Source organism: Mesoplodon mirus, assembly GCF_964341445.2.
Source record: "Mesoplodon mirus genome assembly, chromosome: 15".
Classification (NCBI taxonomy): domain Eukaryota; kingdom Metazoa; phylum Chordata; class Mammalia; order Artiodactyla; family Ziphiidae; genus Mesoplodon; species Mesoplodon mirus.
The window spans coordinates 71,113,463-71,122,138 of record NC_138991.1 but is presented as its reverse complement, the minus strand read 5'-3'; positions in this window follow the sequence as shown (position 1 = coordinate 71,122,138).

Sequence of the window (8,676 nt, the reverse complement as noted above, 5' to 3'; positions counted from 1 at the left end):
TTAAATCTCCCTTCCACTCTGTCCACCCTTTAAGAATATATGTAGGGGCTTCCCTGGTGGCGCAGTGGTTAAGAATCTGTCTACCAATGCAGGGGACACAGGTTCAAACCCTCGTCTGGGAAGATCCCACATGCCACGGAGCAACTAAGCCCGTGCACCACAACTACTGAGCCTGCGCTCTGGAGCCCGCAAGCCACAACTACCGAGCCAGGGTGCCACAACTACTGAAGCATGTGCGCCTAGAGTCTGTGCTCTGCAACAAGAAAAGCCACTGCAATGAGAAGCTGGCACCACAACGAACAGTAGCCCCTGCTCGTCCCAACTAGAGAAAGCCTGTGCACAGCAAAGAACACCCGACGCAGCCAAAAATTAAAAAAAAAAAAATCTGTAGACTCTGAGTTCAGGGAGTAATTGTTCCTGATAAAGTGTTTTGTGAGGTTATTTATATGGAGGAAGCCATTCATTCTTTCATTCAACAAATATTTGTGTTAGCTCTGTCCACAGGAGGGACGATGAGGAGAGATGACGGTTGAGATGTGCATTTCAGGTGAGCAGATGGATGATTTTATCAATCTTAAACAAAGTATGTGTGATTTAATTAAGTGCTCCTATGCTGACACGAAGGAATTTGCTCATTTCTCTGTAGAATCATTTAAACTTACCTTGTGTTCTTTGAAATTCTTTTAAAGAATGTGAAGTAGAGAATTGGCTTATTTAATCAAGTCTCTTGAATAATTATATCAGATACTTATTCTTTTTAATGTCAGCTACTTATTCTTTTGAATGTAACTGCCTTTTTGATGGATAGCTCAAGAAAGCCAAAGCTGGCTTACATGTGTGTGGGTTGATGGATACAGACTGTGATTTCATAACAGTTTATTAATGCTTGACTTCACTCAAAAAACACAGCTTATGGGAAGAGGAAACTGAGAAAGTTGCTGACTGAAATCCTCTGACATTCCCTAAACCACAGTATTGACACTGTCCACCTCTTCCCACCAGCCTTATATAGCAGATAGCGATTTGCAAATAGGCTGAGAACTGTTCCACTACCCTCCTCTCCCTGAGCTGCTGCTGTTAATCAGCGAGAAAAAAGGTGACAGTCTTTTTTTTTCAATATCTATGTAATATCTTTGTTTCTTTAAATTTATTTATTTATTTTGGGGTGTGTTGGGTCTTCGTTGCTGCCCACGGGTTTTCTAGTTGTGGCGAGCAGGGGCTACTCTTTGTTGTATTGCACAGGCTTCTCATTGTGGTGGCTTCTTTTGTTGTGGAGCATGGGCTCTAGGTGTGTGAGCTTCAGTAGTTGTGGTGCACAGGCCCAGTAGCTGTGGCTCGCAGGCTCTAGAGTGCAGGATCAGTAGTTGTGGCACACGGGCTTAGTTGCTCCACGGCATGAGGGATCTTCCTGGACCAGGGCTTGAACCCGTGTCCCCTGCATTGACAGGCAGATTCTTAACCACTACGCCACCAGGGAAGTTCTGGTGATAGTCTTTTTGATGATGCCTAGGGACACAAATAATCATCCTCATGACACACCAACATCTCTAAGAAGGCTTCAGATTGTGCCTCATTGGTTCTATCCCAAGCAGGGGTCAGAACTTCAGAAATATTAACTCATTTAGTCCAAGTAACAATTATAAGGGGTAGATTATATTACTGCATCCCATTTAAAGATAATGAAGCCAAGGCACAGATAGACTAAGTAACTTGCCTGAGGTCACAGTGAGTGGAAAACTCAGGATTTGAACCCTGAACTCTGGCTCCACAGTCCATGCTCTTAGTCATTACACAATGATGCTACTGAGAGTTCATGTCCCTCTTTATTTAAAAACAAACAAACAAACAAACAAACAAAACATACCCCCAAGCAAAAATTCTAAGAGGCCAAATTGCTGATGCATTTGGTCTTTGTTCTAGATTCATCTGTCTAGTAATTGATGGAAACAACAGTTCTAGTCTTTTGTAGTTATTTTTAACCAAAGAGCATTAAAACCTACTGTTTTGGAGAGCCCATTCTTGGAAAGGACACATTTATGACTAGCAGACAGCAGGATCTCATTTGCACAACATTTCCCAATGAAACAGTTGGTTTTCAGAAGCTGCCAGGGCTTCTAAAACAAAACCTGGGGCAATGTTCATAATGGAAATACGCAGAGACCAGGAAATGGCTAACTAACATTTCATGACCATCTGAGGCAAACTGGGAGGATTCAACTGGTCATTTACACACATGGTCTCATTCCATTGTATCTCTATAACTTTACATACCCCCATGATTGTGGTTTTGCATTTATTGCTAAGACCAAGTGGAAGTTTCAAAATAATTATAGGGAATTCAGTTCATTTATATTATCAACATTAGCTGGCTTGTCTGAAGCATTCCCCTTGAAAACCTCTACCATCACCTCACCCCCTCACCCCCCCACCCCACCTACAGACACACACACACACACACACACACACACACAATGATTTATTGGGAAAAAAACAGTCTCAGTGTACTGTAACTTTTCCCATCAAGAGATGGAGTCGGGGCTTCCCTGGTGGCGCAGTGGTTGAGAGTCCGCCTGCCGATATAGGGGACACGGGTTCGTGCCCCGGTCCGGGAAGATCCCACATGCCGCGGAGCGGCTGGGCCCGTGAGCCATGGCCGCTGGGCCTGCGCGTCCGGAGCCTGCACTCCACAATGGGAGAGGCCACAAGAGTGAGAGGTCCGCGTACCGCAAAAAAAAAAAAAAAAAAAAAAAAAAAGATGGAGTCAATTTTTTTGTGTGTTTTGAATCTGGACTTCGCTATGTAACTTTCTTTGTCCAATGTTATACTGCAAATAGGATGCAAACAGAAGCTTGAAAAGTACATTGCAATGGGGCTTACCTCTGGCGCTGGGAGCCTCTTCTGCCATCAAGTAAAACAAACCCAGGCTAACATGCTGAATGATGAATGACATATGACCAAATCATCCTGTCACCCGAGCTGATATCAAACCAAGTACCAGAAGTGTGAGTGAATTGACTCCCACTACTCCTCCCCCAACCCCGAAACCAATCAGCCTACCAACCAGCACACAACTGGGTGAGGTCATCCTAGACCATCCAGGCCCAACTTAGCAGGCCCAGGCAGACAAAATGTCCATTTGACCAGCAGAATTGTGAGCAAATAAAATGGTTGCTGTTTGGGGATTGTTTCTAAAATAGCAAAAGTTAACTAATACCCGTCTTTACCTATCCACATGGCTATTTGAGAGCCTGTTTTTTCTTACATGGTTTGCCTATCCTCCCTCCTTTTCTTCACTCAGCCACAGCTGATTGGCTCAAGGATAGTTATTGGCCTAAGCTTGGCCAATCAGATTCTAACCCTGAGATTTTTCAAACTGCACCTAAGAAAAAGAAGTAGTCTTCCTCTAATAGTAGAATTCGTAAGTGTGAAATTGGGGATTTGTTCATAGTCCTGTTTCCTACCAGGTAGACAGTGCTAGTCTGTGGTGAATAGGAATAAAGCCAGCACAGAGAAGAAAGTAGAAATGAGAGATGGAGAGAAAATTTATTTAAATACTTAAACATCATTCCTGATATTCCCACAGTTGGAGGAGTTAACTCTTCTTTGGGTTTCATGAGCCAAAAATTTCCACATTTTCCCTAAACAGTTTAAGTTGGGTTTCTATCACTAGCTCCCAAAAGAATCCTGATTGATATATCCTGTTCATTTACATATATAACTATTATTTATGCAATAAACAGATCAATGGTTATTCCCATCCTTATGTTTAGTAGGACTTCAGGGACTGTTTTTGTTATCAATTACTATTAAACAAATCACCCCAGAATTAGCAGCTGAAAACAACCACCATTTTATTATCTCTCATGGATCTGTTGGTTGACTGGGATCAGCTGGGTGGTTCTTCCATTGGTCTCATTTGGGGACTTGAATGTGGTGTAGTTAGATGTGGCTGGGGCGGAGTCATCTGGAGGCTGAAGGCTCAGTTGGCTGAAACATACAAAATGGCTTCTTCACTTACACATCTGGGATCTCAGGGCTGCTTCACATGGCCTTTATCTCCTCATGGCAACTAATCATCTAGGACCTGTTCACAGTTTCTCTCTTTCCAGTAGGATAGCTAGACTACTCATACAATTTCCAGTTCTCTATGTTTCAGAGGAGGGAATTAGACTCTACCTCTTGATGATGAGTGGCAAAGAAATTGCAGCCATTTTAACCTACCACAGTAACTTTCTGATTTTAACCGATGTTAGTTAAATTTCAGCTTCAAGGTGTATGGTATTTGGAGATTTAAAGTAAAGAAAACCTAAACTTTAAAAAATGTTAATGGTCAATAAAAATTCCCCCTACAGCCTCATATTTCCATGTCTATGCATTTTATTCTAGACTGGCACCAGCTTCAAAAGGACTTTAAGAGATCTGTTAAATATAACTTTTCCCCCAAAGTGAGTTATTTATATGTTTAATGTTAGCCTCCCTCACTAGCCTAGGAAGTTTGAGAAAGAAAGTACCACATTCCATTGGTACACAGTGTCTCCCTGTCACTGTCACATGATGAATGTTCCTTAAATGTGTCTTGAATGAATGAATGCAGTGATTCTAAACCAAAGGTGATTTTGCCCCCAGGGGACAATTGGAAAAGTCTGGAAACATTTTTGGTTGTCACAACTGGGTGGGTTGTTGCTACTGGCATCTTGAGGGTAGAGGCCAGGGGTGCTGCTAAACATCCTATAATGCACAGAACAGCTCCCCACAACAAATAATTGTCTGACTCAAAATGTCAGTAGTGCTGAGTTTAAGAAACCGTGGATGAATGAATAAATTAATGAGTGAATGGGATGTGAAACTGATTGTGTTGTCATAGACTAGTCTATTTGGAGTCTACCAAACCATAGATTTCTCAGTCTTGTCTGAATTATCCCAGTTGATTACCCCTGGTTTTCCGGATGATAACATTGGTTCCACAGTGGGAGAGGAGCCAGGACTGGAATCCTGTGCCAGCCCTTACCAGCCACCTCCTTCAGGGGTCCTCATTGTCCTCCTTCTGCTCCAGCCTCAAATATATCTTACATCTGCCCAATTGTCCAATCTCAACCTTTCTGCATTCTGCTCTATGCCCTAGAAAGTTGGGTTTTGTGGACTGCTTCAGTGGACCCCTTCTCTCTGGCTTCCATTTGGGTTCAGCCAAGAAGAGTGATAGCAGAAGGACAGTAAGACTGGAGAACTTATACTCCTGGACTCCTCCCTAGGGGTTGCTGTAGATTGGCTGTATCCTTCTGCTGAAAGCCAGAGCTTCTACTAAGAGGCTGCTGCTCTCTAACTGTAACTGCTACTGCCTATTGACCCTTCAGGTTTAGGGCTACGAGTGCCTCCCCACTCTTGCTAGCCTCATTACAATGCCCCCATCCATTTTGATTTCCCTTGACCTGTCCACATCTTTGTAAACAGTCTGTGAAATTATTCTCAGTTACCCAATTTGTGTGTGCCACCCATTTCCTTCTGGGAAATACACTGGGAATTGCAAGACTGCCAGATGCTTTACTTCAAGGAAGACTTTCCATCTATAAAGACTTGCTGCCTTGTCTCATTTGTTGGTTTTGATCACCTTGGATACTAACAAGTAACCTAAGTGAGCCGAGCATGCCATGCTCCTTTGGATAATGAATAGTCTGTGGTGTTTCTCCACCTTGAGTTGAATCCTGCAGTCAACCCCCATTCCTTCCCTTACTACCCACCATTGCATCTCAACACACCAGGTCCCAGGACTAAATAAAACTAGGTCCTTCCCTTTACCCAAGTGCATTATGCTGCTGAGGCTGGTAAGCACCAGGGACCTGTTCCCTGCTGAGTTGTGATGTGTTGGCCTTGAATGACCCAGCCTTTCCTCACCCTTTGCCCAGTTCTGAACTCTTGGCACCTGCGTGCTGGCATGAAAGCTGCTGTGGCTTTGTCAAAGATGACTGTCTCTCTGCCCCTGCTCCCTTGCCTCTCTCTGTGGTATATATATATGATGTAATACTTGTTACAATTACTTCCAAATTTGTTGTCCTTATAGATTCCCAACATTATCAGATGCTTTCACTGGCATCTTAATACGTTTTTCAGAGTAATCTCAGAAAGAAAAGAAGAACTAATTTCTGTAGCTTCGTGTCATATTTCCTTTAGCAATTATTATGGCTGTGTAAAAAAGTATCTCAATATTCAGCAGTTTAAAACAACCACTTTATTCTGTTCACAGATTCAATGGGTCAGGAGTTCAGATAGAATGGGAGTGATTTGTCTCTGCTCTATGATGTCTGGAGTCTTAGCTGGGAAGACTTGAAGGCCAGTGATGACTTGATAGCTGGGCCTGAAATGATCTGGAGTTCCATTCACTCATCTGTCTGACTCTTGGACCAGGGTAATGAAAGTCTGGAATTGCCAACTGAAAGGCTTACATGTGGCCTCACTATGTGTCACACATGGCAGACTTCTTACATGGCAGCCCAGGGCTCCAGGAGTGAATGTTCCAGTGAACAAGGCAGAAACTGCATGGCCTCTTATGAAACAGCCTCAGAAGCCAAACCACATCACTTCTGTTTGCTGTTCGTTGAAGCTATCACAAACCCGCCCAGGTTCACAGGGGCAGGAATTAGACTGTGCCTCTTGGTGAGGGAGTGGTCAGGTCACGTTGTAGAAAAAATAAATGAGACAGAAGATATTGTTCAGGGACTTCCCTGGTGGTGCAGTGATTAAGAATCCGCCTGACAATGCAGGGGACATGGGTTCGAGCCTTGGTCTGGGAAGATCCCACATTCTGTGGAGCAGCTAAGCCCATGCACCACAACTACTGAGCCTGCGCTCTAGGGCCCATGAGCCACACTGAAGCTCGCGTGCCTAGAGCCCCGTGCTCCGTGATAAGAGAAGCCACCGCAATGAGAAGCCCGCACACAACAACAGAGCAGGCCCTGCTCACCACAACTAGAGAAAGTCCGCGCACAGCAACGGAGACCCAGTGCCGCCATAAATAAATAAATAAGTAAATAAATAAATAAATTCATTAATTAATTAAGAGAAGATATTGTTCAGCCATCTTTGGAAAGTGAAGTCTGCTCCCAAAACCTTCAAAGTAATTGTTCTTTTAATCTCAACAACTCTGAGAGGTAAGTGGTGTTTCTCACATTTTACAGATAGGGAAACAGAGGCAAAGAGGTTGAGGAACTTGTCCAAAGGGAATGTGGCAGACAGGAAGTAATGCTGATCATTGAATTATAAAGCCGACTCTTTTAATATATCAGGACTATATATTATATATGATATTTGTTTAAATTAGGACGTTTCCTTTAAAGGAGAAGCACCTAATAATATGGAAATCACATATATTTAGGCCTTTTCCCCCTTCAAATATAGTGTTAAAGATCTGGATTTCTAGGTTTCCCCTGGCTTCCTGTAGAATATTATAGCAACTTGTATTTTTCCAAAATGGCCAGAACCATATTGCCAGTCCCACAAGTTCTTCTAGAACTTGCAACTCTGCTATCAAGAGGTAGATTTCATTTCTCTTCCTCTTGAAGCTGGGAGGGCTTGCAACTCTTCCAACCAGTTGAGTACAGTGGAAGTCGTGCTGCTGTGTGACTGCCAAATCTAGGTCATGAAAATCCTCTGCCTGGCTCTCTCTTTGTGGGATGCTTACTCTGGGGAATCCAGCTACCATGCTGCGAGAAGCCTAAGCTAGCTCAATGCAGAAGACCACATGGAGAAGCCTGAGTAGAAGAAACCAAGATCCTCCAGCCCATAGCCAGCATCACCCTTCAGAGATGTGAGTGAAGGAGCCTTCAGATGATCCCACTCCAGACTCTGACTCTTTCAGCTGAGGCCCCAGACACTGTGGAGCCATCACATTCCTGTCTGAATTCTAGAGTGTAATAATCTGTGAACATAAGAAATGGTTGCTTAATACTACTGAGCTTTGGGGTAATTTGTTATGCAACCATGATAACTGGAACAGTATTTAGAGAATACTTTTTTAAATAAATAAATTTATTTATTGGCTGCGTTGGGTCTTTGTTGCTGCCCGTGGGCTTTCTCTAGTTGCAGCAAGCAGGGCTACTCTTCATTGTGGTGCACAGACTTCTCGTTGGTGTGGCTTCCCTTGTTGCAGATCATGGGCTCTAGGCATGTGGGCTTCAGTTGTTGTGGCTTGTGGGCTCTAGAGAGCAGGCTCAGTAGTTGTAGCGCTCGGGTTTAGTTGTTACGTGGCATGTGAGATCTTCCCAGACCAAGGTTTGAACCTGTGTGCCATGCATTGGCAGGCGGATTCTTAATCACTGTGCCACCAGGGAAGTCCCAAGTGGAACACTATTTAATCTCCTTACGATTTGTTGTACTTTATTGGTTTTGGTTTTGCCTCTTCATAACCAAATAATTCTCCCCAAATTATTAATAAAATGATTCTTAACTCTGACATTAATATAGGATTACAAGTTATAGAAGACTGAGAGTTGAGATTCATGGCTAATATCAGGAAATCCCTGAAGCTTCTTTTTTTAAACATTGAGATATAATTGACACTTAACATTGTATTAGTTTCAGGTGTACAATATAATGATTCAATATTTGTATATATTGAGAAATGATCATCATGAAATGTCTAGATAACATCCATCACCACACATAGTTACAACTTTTTTTCCTTGT